This window comes from Panthera tigris, chromosome D1, assembly GCF_018350195.1.
Source record: "Panthera tigris isolate Pti1 chromosome D1, P.tigris_Pti1_mat1.1, whole genome shotgun sequence".
NCBI lineage: Eukaryota > Metazoa > Chordata > Mammalia > Carnivora > Felidae > Panthera > Panthera tigris.
The window spans coordinates 8,232,906-8,254,321 of NC_056669.1; the positions used below are offsets into that span (position 1 = coordinate 8,232,906).

The 21,416-nt window shown below is 39.1% G+C and overlaps 1 long non-coding RNA gene across 1 annotated transcript in view; it reads left to right on the top strand.

The window, feature by feature from the left end:
* The window catches only part of LOC122231135, a 44,167-nt gene extending 24,313 nt beyond the window's left edge, over positions 1-19,854 (top strand). Inside the window, exon 3 of the long non-coding RNA XR_006208292.1 lies at positions 19,755-19,854. This is a non-coding gene — a long non-coding RNA (uncharacterized LOC122231135). The remainder of the gene's footprint in view (positions 1-19,754) is intronic.
* The last annotated feature ends 1,562 nt before the right edge of the window (positions 19,855-21,416 follow it).

Genomic DNA, 21,416 nt, shown 5'->3' on the forward strand with positions numbered 1-21,416 from the left:
TTTTCAGCAGGAATTGTCCTGCTCTTCCCTCCCTCTTTCCCTCCTTCTTTCCCTCCCTTTCTCTACCCTCCCTCTCCCCCTCCCCCCTCTCCTTCCCCCCCTCCCTCAGTGTCTCTCCCTCTGCTATCTGTCACTCCCGCTTTCCCTCCCTTCCTCTCCCCTCCCTCTCTCTTCTCTGCCTCCTTCTGTCCCTTTCTCCCTCTCTCTGTCCCTCCTTGCCTCCCTCTCTCTTCCTCCCTCCCTCTCCCCCCACCTCCTACTCCTTTTCCCTCTCTTCTCTTGCTCTCCTTCCCTCTCTCTCCCTCTATCTCTCCCTCTTTCCCTACTTCCTCCTCAGGTATGGCCTTTTCTTCACTTCTCTTGACCTCATCCCCTCCCAACCACTAAGCTTCTTTGGTCTTTTCTTCTTCCTAATATTTTCTTATGATGTACATCCCACATTTCATATATCCCACATTTCTGATCTTATCAAGAGGAACATGATGAGGTTGTCAGAACAGATGTGTTCACTCACTGTTCTCTTAAACTGCCATGCTGCATTGTAACAGTCAGTTGTATAAATGTGACCCTTAAGTCAACTCCCCCAAAATAGCTCTGACTGAAGAAACAAAATCAGGATCTGAGGAGTATATGGTTTTATGTATATGTATTTGCTAATATCTGGCTTGTAGCAATAATTATACTTCTCATTGGGATGCTTTTCTTTCGGGAAGCATTTCAGCTCTTGTACCAGATAGAAGACACTGGAAGCAGTACAATGAGACTAAAACAGTACCTTCCACTCCATGGCTTTGGACTCAATTTGATTCACTGCACTATTTGCAAAGCCACAGTTCCCTGAAGCAAATGGAGTAGTCAGAGATGGAATCTGGGAACCAAGTGTCTGACTAGAATTTCACCAAGGTTCGAAATCAGGAACTATAAAAGACATTCACACAAAGACACCCCACTGTTATTCCATGGTGGGAAAATGAAGGGAAGCCAGAACACTAGTCAGTTCTTGGAAAGAGGAGTAAGCATTGGAATTGAGACACCTCACATGGATGTGGAAGTGTCTGGCACTTCAGTAGGGTCTACCTGGGCTTCTGAGGTACAGTCAGTGGTTTTATGATACTGAGATTAGAGGACCTGCAGACTCCTGTCACTTGCAGAGAAATGCTAGGGAGGAATCAGGAGAATAAGACTGCCCTCAGACTCTGAGTGGAGAAGAAAACGAAACAAAACAAAAAAGACCAAAAGCAACAAGGACTAGAAAGGACCAGAGAACATCACCAGAAACACCAACTCTACAGGCAACACAGTGGCACTAAATTCATATCGTTCAATAATCACTCTAAATGTAAATGGACTAAATGCTCCAATCAAAAGACATAGGGTATCAAAATGGATTAAACAAAAACAACAAGACCTGTCTATATGCTGCGTATAAGAGACTCATTTTAGACCTAAAGACACCTTCAGACTGAAAGTGAGGGGATGGAGAATCTTTTACCACACTAGGGAACTTCAAAAGAAAGCTGGAGGAGCCATACTTATATCAGACAAACTAGATTTTATTTTCTTTAAATTTTTATTTATTCATTTTTGAGAGAGCAGGAAAGGGGCAGAGAGAGAGAGAGGGACAGAGAGAGCATCCCAAGCAGGCTCCATCCTGTAAGGGCAGATCCCAACACAGGGCTTGAAATCATGAACCTGTGAGATCACGACCTGAGCTGAAATCAGCAGTTGAATGCTTAACTGACTGAGCCACCCAGGTGCCCCAGAAAAACTACATTTTAAAACAAAGACTGTAACAAGAGATAAAGAAGGGCATTATATCATAATCAAGGGGTCTATACACCAAGAAGATATAACAATTGTAAATATTTATGCCCCTAACTTGAGAGCACTCAAATATATAAATCAATCACAAACATAAAGAAACTCATTGCTAATAATACCATAATAATAGGTGACTTTAACACCCCCCACTTACAGCAATGGGCAGATCATCTAAGCAGACAGTCCACAAGGAAACATTGGCTCTGAATGACACATTGGACCAGATGGACTTAACAGATATATTGAAAACATTTCATCCTAAAGCAGTAGAATGCACTTTCTTCTTAAGTGTGCATGGAACGTTCTCCAGAATAGGCCACATACTGGGTCACAACTCAGCCCTCAACAAGGACAAAAAGATTGAGATCATACCGTGCATATTTATAGACCACAATACTATGAAACTTGAAATCAACCACAAGAAAAAATTTGAAAAGACCATGAATACTTGGAGATTAAAGAACATCCTACTAAAGGATGAATGGGTTAACCAAGAAGTTAAAGAGGAAATTAAAAAATACAATGAATCCAGTGAAAATGAAAACATGACAGTCCAAAACCTCTGGGATGCAGCAAAGATGGTCATAAAAGGGAAGTATATAGCAATCCAAGCCTTCCTCAAGAAGGAAGAAAGGTCTCAGATACACTACCTGGCCTTATGCCTCAGGGAGTTGGAAAAAGGACAGCAAATAAAGCCCAAAACCAACAGAAGAAGTGAAATAATAGATGAGAGCAGAAATCAATGCTTTCAAAAAAAAAAAAAAAAAAGATCAGATGAATGAAACCGCCAACTGGTTCTTTGAAAGAATTTAAAAAATTGATAAACCCCTAACCAGAATGATAAAAAAAAAAAAAAGGAAGGGACCCAAATAAATAAAATCATGAATGAAAGAGAAGAGATCACAACCAATGCCACAGAAATGCAAATAATAAGAAGAAAATATTATGAGCGATTATATGCCAACAAATTGGGCAATCTGGAAGAAATGGACAAATTCCTAGAAATGTATAAACTACCAAACTGAAACAGGAAGAAGTTGAAAATATGAACAGATTCATAACCAGTAAAGAAATTGAGTCAGTAATAAAAAATCTCCCAACGAACAAGAATCCAGGGCTAGATGGCTTTCCAGGGAATTCTACCAAAAATTTAAAGAAGAGTTAATACCTATTCTTTTTAAGTTGTTCCAAAAAATAGAAATGGAAGGAAAATTTCCAAACACGTTCTATGAGGCCAGCATTACCTTGATTCCAAAACTAGACAAAGACCCTGCTAAAAAAAGAACTACAGACCAATCTCCCTGATGAACACGGATGCAAAAACTCTCAACAAGATACTACCAAACCAAATACAAGAGTACATTAAAAGAATTATTCACCATAATCAAGTGGGATTTTTTTCCTGGGATGCTGGGGCGGTTCAATATCCACAATCAATCAACATGATACATCACATTAATAAAATAAAGGATAAGAACCACATGATCCTCTCAATAGATGCAGAAAAAAAAAACACTTGATAGAATATAGCATCCTTTCTTAATAAAAACCCTCAAGAAAGGAGAAATGAAAGGAACATACCTCAACATCATAAAGGCCATATACAAAAGACCCACCACTAATATCATCCTCATTGGGGAAAACTAAGAGTTTCCCCCAAGGTCAGAAACACGACAGAGATGGCCACTATCACCACTGTTGTTTAACGTAGTGTTGGAAGTCCTAGCCTCAGCAATCAGACAACAAAAAGAAATAAATGGGATCCAAATTGGCAAGCAGAAGTCAAACTTTCACTCCTCACAGATGACATGATACTGTACATGGAAAACCCAAAAGATTCCACCAAACACTTCTAGAACTAATACATGAATTCAGCAAACTTGCAGGATATAAAATCAATGTATATAAATCAGTTGCATTTCTATACACCAATAATGAAGCAGCAGAAAGAGAAATCAAGGAATCTATCTCATTTACTATTGCACCAAAAACCATAAAATACCTAGGAATAACCCTAGCCAAGAGGTAAAAAATCAGTCTGCTGAACACTGTAAAACACTTATGAAAGAAATTGAAGAATACACAAAGAAATGGAAAAACATTCCATGCTCATGGATCAGAAAAACAAATATTGTTAAAATATTGATACTACCCAAAGTAATCTACGTATTCAATGCAGTCCCTAACAAAGTAACACCAGCATTCTTCACAGAGCTAGAACAAACAATTCTAAAATTTGTATGGAACCAGAAAAGACCCCAAATAGCCAAAACAATTCTGAAAGAGAAAACCAAAGCTTGAGGCATCACAATTCCAGACTTTAATATGTATTACAAAGCTGTAATCATCAAGACAGTATGGGACTGGCCCCAAAACAGACATATAAGTCAATGGAACAGAAGAAAGAACCCAGAAATGTACCCACAAATGTATGGCCAATAAATCTTTGGCCAAGAAGGAAAGAATATCCAATTGAAAAAGACAGTCTTTTCAGCAATTGGTGTTGGGAAAACTGGACAGTGACATGCCGAAGAAGAACCTGGACCACTTTCTTACACCATACATAAAAATAAACTCAAAATGGAAAGACCTAAATGTAAGACAGGAAACCATCAAAATCCTAGAAGAGAAAACAGGGAGCAACCTCTTTGATCTTGGCTGCAGCAACTTCTTACTAGACATATCTACAGAGGCAAGAGAAACAAATGCAAAAATGAACTATTGGAAGCTCATCAAGATAAAAAGTTTCTGCACAGCAAAGGAAAAAATCAACAAAACTAAAAGGCAACTGTTGGAATGGGGGAAGATATTTGTAAATGACATATCGGATAAAGGGTTAGCATCCAAAATCTATAAAGATCTTATCAAACTCAACACACAAAAAACAATCCGGTGATAAATGGTCAAGAGACATGAACAGACACTTTTCCAAAGAAGACATCCAGATGGCAAATAGACACATGAGAAGATGCTCAACATCGCTCATCATCAGGGAAACACAAATCAAAACGTCAATGAGATACCACCTCACACCTGTGAGAATGGGTAAAATTATCAACTCAGGCAACAACGGATGTTAGCGAGGATGCAGAGAAAGGGGAACCCTTTTGCACTGCTGGTGGGAATGCAAACTGCTGCAGGCACTCTGGAAAACAGTGTGGAGTTTCCTCAAAAAATTAAAAATATAGCTATCCTACAACCAAGCAATAGCACTAGTAGGTATTTATGCAAAGGATACAGAAGTGCTGTTTCAAAGGGGCACATGCACCCCAATGGTTATAGCAGCACTATCAACAATAGCCAAAGTATGGAAGTATGGAAAGAGCCCAAATGTCCATGGATAAAGAAGATGTGGTCTATCTATCTATCTATCTATCTATCTACCTACCTACCTACCTATCTGTATAGATCTACCTCTAGATAGAAAGAAAGAAAGAAAGAAAGAAAGAAAGAAAGAAAGAAAGAAAGAAAGAGAAAGAAGAAAGAAAGAAAGACAATGGAATATTATTCAGCAATCAAAAAGAAATTAAAGAAGTGAAATTTTGCATTTGCAACAACATAGATGGAACTAGAATGCATTATGCTAAGCAAAATAAGTCGGAGAAAGATAAATATCATGTGATTTCACTCATGTGGAATTTAAGAAACAAAACAGATGAACATAGCAGAAGAGAAGGAAAAATAAGATAAAAACAGGAAGGCAAACCATCATAAGAGAGTCTTAAATACAGAGAACAAATCGAGTTTGCTGGAGGGGTGTTGGGTGGGGGGATGGGGTAAATGGGTGATGGGCATTAAGGAGGGCACTTGTTGGGATGAGCACTGGGTGTCATATTAAGTGATGAATCACTAAATTTTACTCCTGAAACCATTATTACACCATATGTTAACTAACTTGGATTGAAATGAAAATTTTTAAAAAAGGAAAATTTAAAAAAATACTGTCCCTAAAAGGAAACAAAGCACTGAAAAGTGGATGGTAACGATAATTAATAATATCTCTACCAGTATGGTGAGCTTACCTCAGCTATGCATTATCCTGATGTGTGTCATATGTTCATTTAAATGTAGGAAGAATCATCTGCCCATCAGAGAAAAGCAATGAAGATTAAAAATTAGAATTCTAGTGAATCCTGAGAGAAACCAGACCAAAGACCCCCCCCCCCCCAGCCAGGAATTACAGTAATGCACTTTTAGCAGCTAAAACTAAACTATTAGATACAGATGCTTTTTCTTTGGGCCAGTTCTTTCTCGACTGAATACATATGCAAGAATACATATGCAAGTTACAAACGATTGCACACTTACAGGATCGGCACTGGGCTAAGCAGTGCACGTGCCTCAGCACTTTCCACCTTCACAGGAAGTTTGGGGTGCACATATTTCACAAGGAAACTGGGGTCTCAAAAATTGGGGGGAACATCCCCATGATGATGTAGCTTGGAAATGGCTGAAGTAGAATTTAAAGCCATAACAACACTCCCTGCAACCTCTGCCCTTTAATCGTTGTAATATATGATCTCTGGTCTTTTCCATTCCCATATGGAGCCTCACATTTGGCCATAATTCCCCTTCACCCTCATCAACAAATCTAACCATGTTCCTAAGTATAACTGTCCCAGAACCCATGAAATAAATATTCATTTATTTTCATTAGGACAGAATTCACTAAGCTCTTCTCCTAAGGCACAATTTGACACCACCTTAAACACGGAATAAGCACATAACAGTCTTTTACCAATTTATCACACTTCAGATCAAACTCCCTTGATGCCAAATGCTTCGTGCAAACTGCGATAGCTCAGCTTTGTGTCATAACATCAGCTTGCATTTTTTTTTTTAGCACCTGTCACCCCCATGGATAGCATAGCAAATTACTTCCATGGACTTACACATATAGGTGTCTCTTCACCCCCCTGGGGACACAGTTTCTCAAAGTCTTGAAGAATTGTCTGACGGTTCTAAAGGAGAATGAAGAAAGCAGAATATACCCATTCAAATCAGAATATCCATTGTACTCCATATCCATTTAAAACAATAAATCTGAATCTAGAAAATTTTATAGCTCTATACAGAATCTGTAATGTTGTGAGGGTGCAATGTAGCATTTACCATTACGTTCTTGAGGTGAAAAAAAATATTTTCCTTTGGAAAGCGGCACTGTGCTAGCTAGCAGCTACATTCATTCTCTTTTCTATATTAAAAGCTCAGATGTTCATTTGCTTAATGGAAGTTGTGTCTCTCTGCTGTCCTGAATACCACATGTTCCTTTAGAAATATGATCATGGTGTCCATCACAGACTAAAGGAAAAAAAGTCTTCCCACCTAGGATATTCATTAATTTTTAAATTACAAATAATTCAACACACATGAAGCCCTATTTTAGACACCCTTCTGGGGGATGCAATATAAGGAGGAGGAAGAAGAGGAGTAAGAGATGAATAATCTCTCCTTCCTGCTCTCACGGATCTCACAAGGCTGTGGGGAGACTAGACGCAGACCACCTTTACACATATTAAATATATTTACAATTTTTACCAAGTATTGTGGGGCACACAAGAGGAAGCAGTGAATTCTCGCTGGAGGAATAGGGAATAGCCAACGGAGGCATCCTCTTTTCTGGCAATAACACTGTTGGGGAGAAAGGTCCCCCCGTGAGTCTGCACAACCTGTGAGGCACTGCCCTTTTGTCCCAGACCGTCCTTCCAATGGTGTTTGTATAGCAGGCACCCTTGGAAGACAGAGCTACCATCTGGCTCCTAGGCAAAGGGCAGAGTTTATACTTCCCAGTATAATGAACACGCTGTCTGCTTTGGAGCAAAGAGCAGGCATGCTCGCAGCCCATTAGAAAAGACACAGGGACGCCTGGGTGGCTCAGTTGGTTAAGCATCAGACTCTGATTTCTGCTCAGGTGATGAGCTCATGATTCATGAGGTCAAGCCCCGTGTTGGGCTCAGTGCTGACACAGTGGAGCCTGCTTGGGATTCTCTCTATTTCTCTCTCTCTGCCCCTCCCTCTGCTCAGGTTCTCTCTCTCTTTCTTTCAAAATAAATTAACTTAAAAAAAAAAAGGCATATTCCCTAAGCCCAGGTTGGGGGTGGGGAGGAGGTTCAGCTATGACCTGACAATTGAGTAACATCAACCTGGGTCCCTTGACATCAGCCCCATTGGACTGGTGCAGCGTGGGCAGGGCGGGGAGTGATAAACGTGACACTCATGTCTTTGCTCTGCTGTGAGTATTATAGTTCTTTGCGACACAGGAGCCTTGTGTCTTCTGGCAGCATCTATGAAATAGGAGCGGGCTAACTTGTTAGCTGGTGAGGAAGGTCAGTCTCAGACTCTTCTCACTTCCTTGCAAATAGCCTTTGCTACAGTTGGATACTTGCCAAAGCCCTGGATGTAGGTACAACAATGCTCTGATGTAGGTACCAGCGGTATCATCCCTGTGTTACAAGCAAAGAGACAAAAACACCAGGAAATGACCTGAGCAGCAGAGATGGCATCAGAATCTGCACAGTCCAGATGCAGAGTCTACAGACTGAACTATTGGATGTCACCACCTCCAGGCTCGGAGCTCCGTGCTGGAGCCGGGCAAGGCCTCCCAGTTTGGCTCCTTCCTAAGAAGGGTCTGTTCACATTGCAAGGAATTATGCGAGAGCCTTTGGAGAGTAGGAACCAGTGTCCGTACTGTGCACACAGCCGTGGCAATGGGATGCAGTCATCTGCAGAGAGTTCAGGTGGAGGGGAGCAGCCAATAATGAAACCGCCAAGGGGAAGCCTGTAGAGCTGAGGACACAGGGTGTGTGTGGTGTTACAATGGCCCAGATGGAAAAACGCTTCAAGGCGAGGTGATGTGCGAGTCTCCAAAAGCACCCCTTGCATTCAGCAACAGAAAGGCTTCTGTGACGTCTAGGAAATCAGTGCTGGTGGCATGATGAAAACAGAAGAGCTAGAGCAGAAAAGAGAAAGGGAAATTAGTTGTATAGGAAACTTTTTCTAGAAGTGTGGGCTGAATGTGTTTTTTTTTTATGAAATTATTGTCAAATTGGTTTCCATACAACAGCCAGTGCTCACCCCAACAGGTGCCTTCCTCAATACCCATCACCTACTTTCCCCTGCCCCCCACCCCCCATCCACCCTCAGTTTATTCTCAGTATTTAAGAGTCTCCCATGGTTTACCTCCTTCCCTCTTTGTAACTTTTCCCTCCTTCCCCTCCCCCCTAGTCTTCTGTTGAGTTTCTCAGAATCCACATATGAGTGAAAACATAGAGTATCTGTCTTTCTCAGACTGACTTACTCACTTAGCATAATACCTTCCAGTTCCATCTATGTCGCTGCAGATGGCATGATTTCATTCATTCTCATCGCCAAGTGGTATTCCATTGTACATATAAACCATATCTTCTTGATCCATTCTTCAGTTGATGGACCTTTGGGCTCTTTCCATAATTTGGCTATTGTTGAGAGTGCTGCTATAAACATTGGGGTACAAGTGCCCCTATGCATCAGCACTCCTGTATCCCATGGGTAAATTCCTAGCAGTGCTATTGCTGGGTCATAGGGTAGATCTATTTTTAATTTTTTTTCAATATATGAAATTTATTGTCAAATTGGTTTCCATACAACACCCAGTGCTCATCCCAAAAGGTGCCCTCCTCAATACCCATCACCCACCCTCCCCTCCCTCCCACCCCCCATCAACCCTCAGTTTGTTCTCAGGTTTTAAGTCTCTTATGCTTTGGCTCTCTCCTACTCTAACCTTTTTTTTTCCTTCCCGTCCCCCATGGGTTTCTGTTAAGTTTCTCAGGATCCACATAAGAGTGAAAACATGGTATCTGTCTTTCTCTGTATGGCTTATTTCACTTAGCATCATGCTCTCCAGTTCCATCCACGTTGCTACAAAGGGCCATATTTCATTCTTTCTCATTGCCATGTAGTACTCCATTGTGTATATAAACCACAATTTCTTTATCCATTCATCAGTTGATGGACATTTAGGCTTTTTCCACAATTTGGCTACTGTTGAGAGTGCTGCTGTAAACATTGGGGTACAAGTGCCCCTATGCATCAGTACTCCTGTATCCCTTGGGTAAATTCCTAGCAGTGCTATTGCTGGGTCATAGGGTAGGTCTATTTTTAATTTTCTGAGGAAGCTACACACTGTTTTCCAGATCAGCTGCCCTGGTTTGCATTTCCGCCAGCAGTGCAAGAGGGTTCCCGTTTCTCCACATCCTCTCCAGCATCTATAGTCTCCTGATTTGTTCATTTTAGCCACTCTGACCGGCATGAGGTGGTATCTCAGTGTGGTTTTGATTTCTATTTCCCTGATGAGGAGTGACGTTGAGCATCTTTTCATATGCCTGTTGGCCATCTGGATGTCTTCTTTAGAAAAGTGTCTATTCATGTTTTCTGCCCATTTCTTCCCTAGATTATTTGTTTTTCGGGTGTGGAGTTTGGTGAGTTCTTTATAGATTTTGGATACTAGCCCTTTATCCAATATGTCATTTGCAAACATCTTTTCCCATTCCAGCAGTTGCCTTTTAGTTTTGTTGATTGTTTCCTTTGCAGTGCAGAACTATTTATCTTGATGAGGTCCTAATGGTTCATTTCTTCTTTTAATTCCCTTGCCTTTGGAGATGTGTCAAGTAACAAATTGCTGCAGCTGAGGTCAGGGAGGTTTTTTTCTGCTTTCTCCTCTAGGGTTTTGATGGTTTCCTGTCTCACATTGAGGTCCTTTCTCCATTTTGAGTTTATTTTTGTGAATGGTGTAAGAAAGTGATCTAGTTTCATTCTTCTGCATGTTGCTGTCCAGTTCTCCCAGCACCATTTGTTAAAGAGACTGTCTTTTTTCCATTGGATATTCTTTCCTGCTTTTCAAAGATCAGTTGGCCATACTATTGTGGGTCCAATTCTGGGGTCTGTATTCTATTCAATTGGTCTATGTATCTGTTTTTGTGCCAATACCATGCTGTCTTGATGATTACAGCTTTGTAGTAGGGGCTAAAATCTGGGATTGTGATGCCTCCTGCTTTGGTTTTCTTCTTCAATATTACTTTGGCTATTCGGGGTCTTTTGTGGTTTCCATACAAATTTGAGGATTGCTTGTTCTAGCTTTGAGAAGAATGCTGGTGCAATTTTGATTGGGATTGTATTGAATGTGTAGATAGTTTTGCGTAGTATTGACATTTTAACAATATTTATTCTTCCAATCCATGAGCACAGAATGTTTTTCCTTTCCTTTTATCTTCTTCAATTTCCTTCACAAGCTTTCTGTAGTTTTCAGCATACAGATCTTTTACATCTTTGGTAGGTTTATTCCTAGGTATTTTATGATTTTTGGTGCATTTATGAATGGGATCAGTTTCTTTATTTGTCTTTCTGTTGCTTCATTATTAGTGTATAAGAATGCAACCGATTTCTGTACATTAATTTTGTATCCTGCAACTTTGCTGAATTCATGTATCAGTTCTAGCAGACTTTTGGTGGAGTCTGTTGGGTTTTCCATGTATAGTATCATGTCATCTGCATGTCATCTGACTTCATCTTTGTCGATTTTGATGCATTTGATTTCCTTTTGTTGTCTGATTGCTGATGCTAGAACTTCCAACACTATGTTAAACAACAGCGGTGAGAGTGGACATCCCTGTCGTGTTCCTGATCTCAGGGGGAAAGTTCTCTGTTTTTCCCCATTGAGGATGATATTAGCTGTGGGCTTTTCATAAATGGCTTTTATGATGTTTAAGTACGTTCCTTCTACCCCGACTTTCTCAAGGGTTTTTTTTAAGAAATGATGCTGAGTTTTGTCAAATGCTTTTTCTGCATCCATTGACAGGATCATATGGTTCTTATCTTTTCTTTTATTAATGTGATGTATCACATTGATTGATTTGCGAGTGTTGAACCAGCCCTGCATCCCAGGAATGAATCCCACTTGATCATGGTGAATAATTCTTTTTATATGCTGTTGAATTCGATTTGCTAGTATCTTATTAAGAATTTTTGCATCCATATTCATCAGGGATATTGGCCTATAGTTCTCTTTTTTTAATGGGTCTCTGTCTGGTTTAGGAATCAAAGTAATACTGGCTTCATAGAATGAGTCTGGAAGTTTTCCTTCCCTTTCTATTTTTTGGAACAGCTTGAGAAGGATAGGTATTATCTCTGCTTTAAACGTCTGGTAGAATTCCCCAGGGAAGCCATCTGGTCCTGGACTCATATTTGTTGGGAGATTTTTGATAACTGATTCAATTTCTTCACTGGTTATGGGTCTGTTCAAGCTTTCTATTTCCTCCTGTTTGAGTTTTGGAAGTATGTGGGTGTTTAGGAATTTGTCCATTCCTTCCAGGTTGTCCAGTTGGTTGGCATATCATTTTTCATAGTATTCCCTGATAATTGTTTGTATTTCTGAGGGATTGGTTGTAATAATTCCATTTTCATTCATGATTTTCTCTATTTGGGTCATCTCCCTTTTCTTTTTGAGAAGCCTGGCTAGAGGTTTATCAATTTTGTTTATTTTTTCAAAAAACCAACTCTTGGTTTCATTGATCTGCTCTACAGTTTTTTTAGATTCTATATTGTTTATTTCTGCTCTGATCTTTATTATTTCTCTTCTTCCGCTGGGTTTGGGGTGTCTTTGCTGCTCTGCTTCTATTTCCTTTAGCTGTGCTGTTAGATTTTGTATTTGGGATTTTTCTTGTTTCTTGAGATAGGCCTGGATTGCAATATATTTTCCTCTCAGGACTGCCTTCGCTGCATCCCAAAGCTTTTGGATTGTTGTATTTTCATTTTCGTTTGTTTCCAGATATTTTTTAATTTCTTCTCTAATTGCCTGGTTGACCCATTCATTCTTTAGTAGGGTATTCGTTAGCCTCCATGCTTTTGGAGGTTTTCCAGACTTTTTCCTGTGGTTGATTTCAAGTTTCATGGCATTGTGGTCTGAAAGTGTGCATGGTATGATCTTAAATCTTTTATACTTATGAAGGGCTGTTTTGTGACCCAGTATGTGATCTATCTTGGAGAATGTTCCATGTGCACTTGAGAAGAAAGTATATTCTGTTGTTTTGGGATGCAGAGTTCTAAATGTATCTGTCAAGTCCTTCTGATCCAATGTATCATTCAGGGCCCTTGTTTCTTTATTTATTCTCTGTCTAGATGTTCTATCCATTGTTGTAAGTGTGGTATTAAAGTCTCCTGCAATTACCACATTCTTATCAATAAGGTTGCTTATGTTTGTGATTAATTGTTTTATATATTTGGGGGCTTTCAAATTTGGTGCATAGACATTTATAATTGTTAACTCTTCCTGATGGATAAGCCCTGTAATTATTATATAATGCCCTTCTTCATCTCTTGTTACAACCTTTAATTTAAAGTCTAGTTTGTCTGATAGAAGTGTGGCTATTCCAGCTTTCTTTTGACTTCCAGTAGCATGATAGATAGCTCTCTATTCCCTCAGTTTCAATCTGAAGGTGTCCTCAGGTCTAAAATGGGTCTCTTATAGGCAGCAAATAGATGGGTCTTATGTTTTTTAATCCATCCTGATACCCTATGTCTTTTGGTTGGAGCATTTAGTCCACTTACATTCAGTGTTATTATTGAAAGATGTGGGTCTAGAGTCACTGTGATATCTGTAGGTTTTGTGTTTGTAGTGGTGTCTCTGGTACTTTGTGGTCCTTGCAACATTTCCCTCACAGATTCCCCCTTAGGATCTCTTGTAGGGCTGGTTTAGTGATGATGAATTCCTTCAGTTTTTGTTTGTTTGGGAAAACTTTGATCTCTCCTTCTGTTCTGAATGACAGACTTACTGGGTAAAGGATTCTTGACTGCATATTTTTTTTTCTGTTCATCACATTTAATATTTCCTGCCATTCCTTTCTGGCCTGCTAAGTTTCAGTAGATAGGTCTGCTACTACCCTTATGTGTCGACCTTTGTATGTTAAGGCCCATTTATCCCTAGCTGCTTTCAGAATTCTCTCTTTATCTTTGTATTTTTCCAGTTTCACTATGATATGTTGTGCAGAAGATCAATACAAGTTACATCTGAAGGGAATTTTCTGTGCCTCCTGGATTTCAGTGTTTGTTTCCTTCCCCAGATCAGGGAAGTTGTCAGCTATGGTTTGTTCAAGTACACCTTCAGCCCCTTTCTCTCTCTCTTCTTCTTCTGGAATTCCTATGATATGGATATTGTTCTGTTTGACTGCATCATTTAGTTCTCTAATTCTCCCCTTGTACTCCTGAATTGTTTTTATCTCTCTTTTTCTCAGCTTCCTCTTTTTCCATGATTTTATCTTCTAATCTATTCTCTCCTCTGCCTCTTCAGTCTGTGCTGTGGCCGCCTCCATTTTATTTTGCACCTCATTTATAGCATTTTTTAATTCATCATGACTATTTTTTAGTCCCTTGATCTCTGTAGCAATAGATTCTCTGCTGTCTTCTATGCTTTTTTCAAGCCCAGAGATTAATTTTATGACTATTATTCTAAATTCTTGTTCCATTATATTGCTTAAATTGGTTTTGATCAATTCATTAGCTGTCGTTACTTCCTGGAATTTCTTTTGAGGAGAATTCTTCCATTTCATCATTTTGGCTAGTTTTCTGTCCCTTATGCATTTTAAAAGCTTTTGTGCTCTGCACCTGTGAGCACTGCTATATTAAAGGAGGTTCATACACTGTCCAGGGCCTGGCGTTTCAGGAGGTGTTTTTTTCAGGGATTGTTACTTGCTCTCTGTTGTGACTTTGCTTATTTTATTACCCTACTCATAGTAATATTTTGGACCCTCCACCAAGTGTGCTTTGGTTTGTTCCTTGGAGTAGCCCTATCTTTTTTCCAGCTTCCCATTTTCTTTATAGTAGATTCAGTCTCTTTTCCTCCCTGGCTCTGGTGTTCAAAGTCCTTTGGCTTCTACACTTCCTTGAGATACACAGGAAGTATGGATTCCCCCTACTTCTCCGTGATGTTGGCCGAGTTCTTGAACTTTAAAATGGTAGACGTTTCTTAGTAGAAGAACTGAAGATAAAGTTGAAAAACTTAAAAAAAAAAATAAGGAGAGAAGAAAGGTAAAATGAAAACTAAGAGAGAACCAGTAGAGGACCAGTTTGGAAAATTCAACAGTGGAATAATAGAAGCACAGATAGAGTAGAGAAAATGGAGGAAAAGCTGACTGTTTGTTAATTAGAGGGATATGAGGACATAGTAAGCTTTCCTTTTATTTTTTTAAATTAAGATGAGGGAGCCTGAGTGGCTCAGTCAGTTAAGCGCCCACTCTTGGTTTCGGCTCAGGTCATGATCTCAGGTTCCTGAGTTTGAGCCCCACATTGGGCTCTGTGCTAACACTGTAGAGCCTGCTTCAGATTCTCTCTCTCCCTCTCTCTTTGCTCCTCCCCCACTTTCCTCTGTCTCTGTCTCTCTCTCTCTCTCAATATAAATGAATAAACTTCAAAAAAAATACTTTAAGATGGATAATATCAGAACACATGGGAATGGAACTATGAAGATAGATCAATTATGTTTGAAAAAAGATAACTGAAGTAGAAAAATTCTTCAAAAAGTGAAAGATGATATGATTTAAAAAAATGGCTACAGAGAAAACTCACCCCAAAACTCTACTAGTTCATGGCAGTAAAGGGATTAAAACTCAGGCTGTACTTTTATTTTTTTTCCTCAACAATAATTTTTTTCAAATGCCTTTCGATGCTGGAGTTCCATCCCAACGTTCACCAAAGAGGCAAAGAGAAAGAAGCAGTGTGGTTTTGTGACAATGACATTGCTCAAATTAGATTTCACTGGTAGAACACAGTTTCTCAGAGAGTACTCTTTGAAAAACATAAATCTAATTAAGGGAAGAGATGCTGTCCATGCCACAGATTACTATAATTTGACATGAGTCTTTTAATTCCTGCATTTGCATAGTTTAGTGATTCAGATGAGCTGAGCCAAGAGTGGCTTTACCTTGATGGTCAGGCCTCTTCTGCCTGACACAATTTTCCAACAAATGAATCCCCAGGAAGCTAGAAACCTCAGTTGTTTTGCATTTTTTGCTATAGACATCCCTTCCCACTTATGAGGCCTTTCTCAGCTTGGTGCCTAATCTTCCCACCTTCTGCCTCCAGCTTGTACTTAAAATTAGGAGACCACCACCAGGGAATAAGGAATGTGGAAGGCAGCAACCGTCTTACCCAGGAGCACTGATAAAAGTACCAGCCACACTGTTTTTCATGTAATTTTATTGAGTATATTATCATGCAACAAACTCTTATTGCATGTGAATTCTGGGCCACAAACTAAGCCTTCACTCTAGATCTCCAAGTTATGTTTTAGTGAGAGAACAGAAGCAAGCCCAACAATAAAGACAGAGCATCTTACGAGGCAGGATGATCTCCGTTCATTTATTCTGACAAGTGTGATGGAGCTTTAATTGCAAAGATACTTCACAGCACACCGATAAACTTACTGTTGTACATCATGTAAAATTAATGAAATAATTATAGTGAGGGCACTCACTGAGACTGCTGGCGGCTTAATCCTTGTAATTTTTATAAAGAGAGAGACACCCTCAGGTAGGGGTGTGTGTGTGTGTGTGTGTGTGTGTGTGTGTGTGTGTGTGTGTGTGCATGCACATGGACGTGTTTTTGCGCATAATACCATAAAATTATGCATATATATACATATGTATATATGTATATATATGCATTTAGGTTTTCAGTTTTTACTGTGTGCGTATGTATGTGGTTTTGCAGGTAGTACATAGACTCCCCCATTTTGTCTCTTCAAGGAGGTAGTACTTTCTTGATGGCAAGAAATCTGGTTTTATTAATGTGTCACTTCCCTCATAACCATCTCTTGGAACGTGTTCCACTCAAATCCAGCCAGTGCCACTGCTGAAGCTGGAGCCAGGGTCTGGGATGAGAGCAGAGGCAAAGGTAGAAAGGCCACTGTTGACATGCACACAAGTCAGCTGCATACAACAAAGGGCCAGCATGGGTAGCACCACCCTAATGCTCATGGGGAAGAACTACATGCATTTATATTGGGGGCACAAGAACGATCAAGACTCTCCAGATTAGAGAATTAGGGATCATGTTTAGAGGTTGTCCAAAGACTGAAATAATTAAGCATGGCTTCTTGGATTTTTTTTTTGGTGGAGGCTCCAGAAAGGTTTTTGGAAGGTAATATATATTCTGAAACATATTTTTAGACTAGTTACTGAATTAAATGGTGTTCTTTAAAGTCTTTGGCATTTGCTTAGTGTGACTTTTCCCAGAGACATAAGAAATTGGGATGATTAATCCACAAGAATAGACATCACCCTGGCAAGTTAAAATTCTCCTAAAAGGAAGGAAAATTACATACTGCCTCAAGCCAATGCAAAGCTTTGTCCAGAGTTAAAGAGAAATTCAATAAGATTGTAGTGGTCCTAGAATTTGGGTCCAAATCTAAATTATATTATAAATATTGACTGTATTAATCTGTGGCTCAGAGGTTGGTGGTTTTGATTCTCTATTGTCTGTATTTCTAGAGCAGCATCTGTTCATCCATTGGAACCAGAATAATTGCATTGAGGAAGTCATCACTGCAGAATAAACCCTATATTTTTCAGTTATCAAATACTGAAAGTGAGGGGAAAATTGGACATGATCGGCACTTTATCGTGCTGTTTTAATAGGATCGGCTCCAATTATGGCAGTTAGCAATATCATCTCCAGTTCATAAAAGATGCCCATGCCTCTTCCCCATTACTGATTTCTACATGCAACTTTGTCTAGTAATGATTTTACTAAGTAATTTACTCCAGCAAGGGGCAATAAACAGGTACAAGTCACCTGAGCTTAAAACAAACCTTGCCACATTACCCCAGAGGCAATCTCTCTAACCTAGAAACCAAGCAGGATTTAAACCTCCCACATCTTACCTAATTTGGCCTTTAAACAAATCCAGCATTATTCCAAATATTTTAAATTTTGGAAGAAAAATGAAGCAGACATAATTAAATATGTATACCTGGGCCGCACATGATTTTTCAAAAGGTCTCTGGGAAAGCTCTTCAGAATTTTGGGCCTCCTGGAGTTTATTTCTGAAGCAATACTCAGATTTTATTCTCTCAATAGGAAAAAATATATGTGTATGTGTACATATATATGTACATATATGTGTATGTGTACATATATATGTGTATGTGTACATATATATGTGTATGTGTACATATATGTATATATGTGTGTGTGTACATATATATGTACATATATATGTATATATATGTACACACATATACATACACAAACATGTGTACATATATATGTGTATGTGTGCATATATATGTGTATGTGTACATATATATGTACACGTATATGTGTATGTGTACATATATATGTGTATATATGTACACATACACATATACATACACAAACAAGGCATTTTGTGCTAGTGACTTTGCTGCTAAATTTAAGTCAATTTTTCAAAAGTCACTAAAATGTCAACAAATTAGTGTCTGTTTGCAAATCTTTGTGACTTGTTCTAATGAATTTGACATCCCATAACACATACAGCACAACATCGGCATGCTGCAAAGAGGTCATTCATAAAATTGAAAAATGGAAAGTGTCTGGGCATTGATCATAATATTCCCATGAGGAGCACTTTGCAAGCAAGATATTACTTCCTCTCACACAGAATAAGTAGATAACTTGCAGGCTGCCATCCGCTCACAATTATATCATAAATAATTAAATATCCAGTGAATCTTAGCTTAAATAAAAATGCAAGAATACTTTGTACTTTGCCAGAGAAGGCAAATAAGTTTCATCTTAGGTACAAATGCCGGTCAATTGACAGTGATTGGCAAATTGGAGTATTGTGTTGAGGACGATTCTGAGGTCACATCTAGGTTCCAGAGGAAAGCATGCTTTGATGGACTGTTGACATCCACAGTGGACACAGAGGGGTCACGTGTCAGGAACTCTTTATCCCTGGATAAACCCTCAGAGGAGATTACAATGGCATGTGTTAAGTGATTACAAGCAGTTTCCAAGCCAGCAAAGCAAAACCAGAAGGAGACATTATTGGCAGTTTTTTTGAATAAACAATCAACTGAAAATTGATTATTGGTATCCATACTGACTGCTAGACTAGATCCACATGTATCTGGGAATATACAAACCTCCAATCTGCTGCATAAGCAAGTAATAGAAAAAGGAATAAATCACCATTTTTTAATCTTTCGTCCCTGGGATTTATGTGATATTTGCTTAGGCCATCAGTTGTGTTTGATCTAAAAATTAAATAAACCTGTCTTCAAAATTTTGCTATAAGGTCTACACCAGGCTAATGTGTGCCATGAATATATGTTCATGTAAGAGAGAATGAATAGATAGATAAGCTCCAAATGCAGAAATCACTGCAAGTGTGTGTGTGTGTGTGTGTGTGTGCGCGCGCACACACACGCACATGCCCCCAAGAAAGACATAGAAGAAACCATCCTAAAATTTATGAAGTAAATATGATTTCTTAAATTTTCTATTTCTTGAGAAAAATTCAGAATATGACAGATCTTAGTGGACAAACTCAAATTTGGTCATACTATTTTTAATAGATGTAAATATATTAAAAATGTGGAATACAGATCTCCACTGATGTATCAGAGTTATTTCTCATGACTCAGGACAATTTATCTGAGTTTTTTAGTTTCTCTCACTTCTAGAGAACAGTGTACCTTCTGCTACCTGAGATTTGTCGAAAGGTATCAGGATGAAACATTTTACTACTTCTATTTATGATATGGGTTTCATTCTTTGCTCAACTATATATTCTAACAGGTTCTCAGGAACAGCTTTTCCTATATGGGCAAATGTGTCTGTAATCTCATTAGACTATCATATACTCCATCAAAACAAACACTGCTATGTTCTTAATAAATTGCACTTCTGTTTTCTCCATACAGTATCCTATATCAGGAACATGTCACTGTTGCTAGACTCTTTTCCACCTTGCTGTCTGCTCTCCAGCTCCAGGTTAACAGGATTTGGAGACAGTGATGATCTGTCCGCAGCATGTGAGTCTATGAACTCGGCAAGAATTGTAGTGTGCTTTCAAAATCTTCTAATTTATCGTACTCTGATCTCAATTCCTATGAATCCACAGCTATGATTTAATCTGTCTTTTATTTTAGTTTTATTGAAATTTCAAATATCATGGCATGTGATACAGGTGATTAGTAAGATAAAGCCAGTCTGTGGCCAAAGATCTCATAAGCTGCCATTTATCGATAGAGTTTGGTGAAACCAGATTTTGTTGGCTCACCGAGACTATAGAGCCATTGATCAACTCTGTGTGTGTATGTGTATGTGAATCTTTTCAGCGTTTCTCTAAATAAGATAACATGTTATTTTTTAGGATTCTACTTACTAAATTACAACTCCAGGCTCTCTTTACCTTTACAGAGGATTTCTCCATTCTATGGATAATCCTATCCTTTGTGTATGAATATTGTTAACCTGCTTTTCAAAGGATGCTGTTTTCCTCTCTTCCAAATACCCAAACAGCTTCATGTATTTCTTGGATTAACTAGATTCATACTGTTTTGCCCTGGCAAACAAGAAAAATAGTATCTTTCTGTATACAGATGATAGGTTTCATCTTCCCAAAGCTTTTGCTAATAAGATGAAAAGAGTGAACACATGAGGATCTGCTGAAAGCAGCTGAACAGAATCCCAGCGTGCCGTCCTTGCCAGAGACTTTAACCTTGAGCTGACTGCTCTCCAAGTCCCGTGCAAGGCCTGACTGACAGACGTAACATCCTATAAGCAAGTGGATTGTGTACTTGACTGCACTAAGCAGAGCTTTTTTTGCTCGGAAGGCAAGGTTGTAGTGGCTGTAACTGGGAACTCGAGGCCCATTGGCTCAGCTGTGAAATTAGGTTTGAAGTAAAGATGACACACTTTTCTCCTAGGATTCTGATGCCAGAGCTGGTGGGGAAGTACAGAGGAAAGGAGAAATGTGAGCCCACCGCTTAGCCTGTGTGGGCCATGTTAATTTCAGCCATCCAGGGGAGATCACCTTAGGAAATCGCATATCTAATTTATTCTGATTTAATTCCCTATGCAATTTCTTACCTTTCAACCTGATTCTAATTTTTATTTTTATGCCACACACCCTATTTTTATGTCCTATTTAAAAAAAAATTTTTAATGCTTATTCATTTTTGAGAGAGAGAGAGAGAGAGACAGAGAGACAGAGAGACAGAGCATGAGTGGGGGAGGGGCAGAGAGAGAGAGGGAGACGCAGCATCCAAAGTAGGCTCCAGGCTCCTAGCTGTCAGCACAGAGCCCGACGCAGGGCTCGAACCCACAAACCATCATGAGATCATGACCTGAGCCGAAGGTGGTGCTTAACCAACTGAGCCACCCAGGTGCCCCAATGTCCTATTACTTTAATTGCTTATGATCTTTTTATTTCATAGTTTCAAACCTGATTAAAGTTATTCTTGAGATCTTTTCCTGAGCATTCCTACAGTATTGGTCATTTTAAATTGTGCTTCTTTTATTTATTTTTTCATTTTAATATGTATCTTAAAGGTTTTTCTTTCTTTTAATTCTTACTTTTC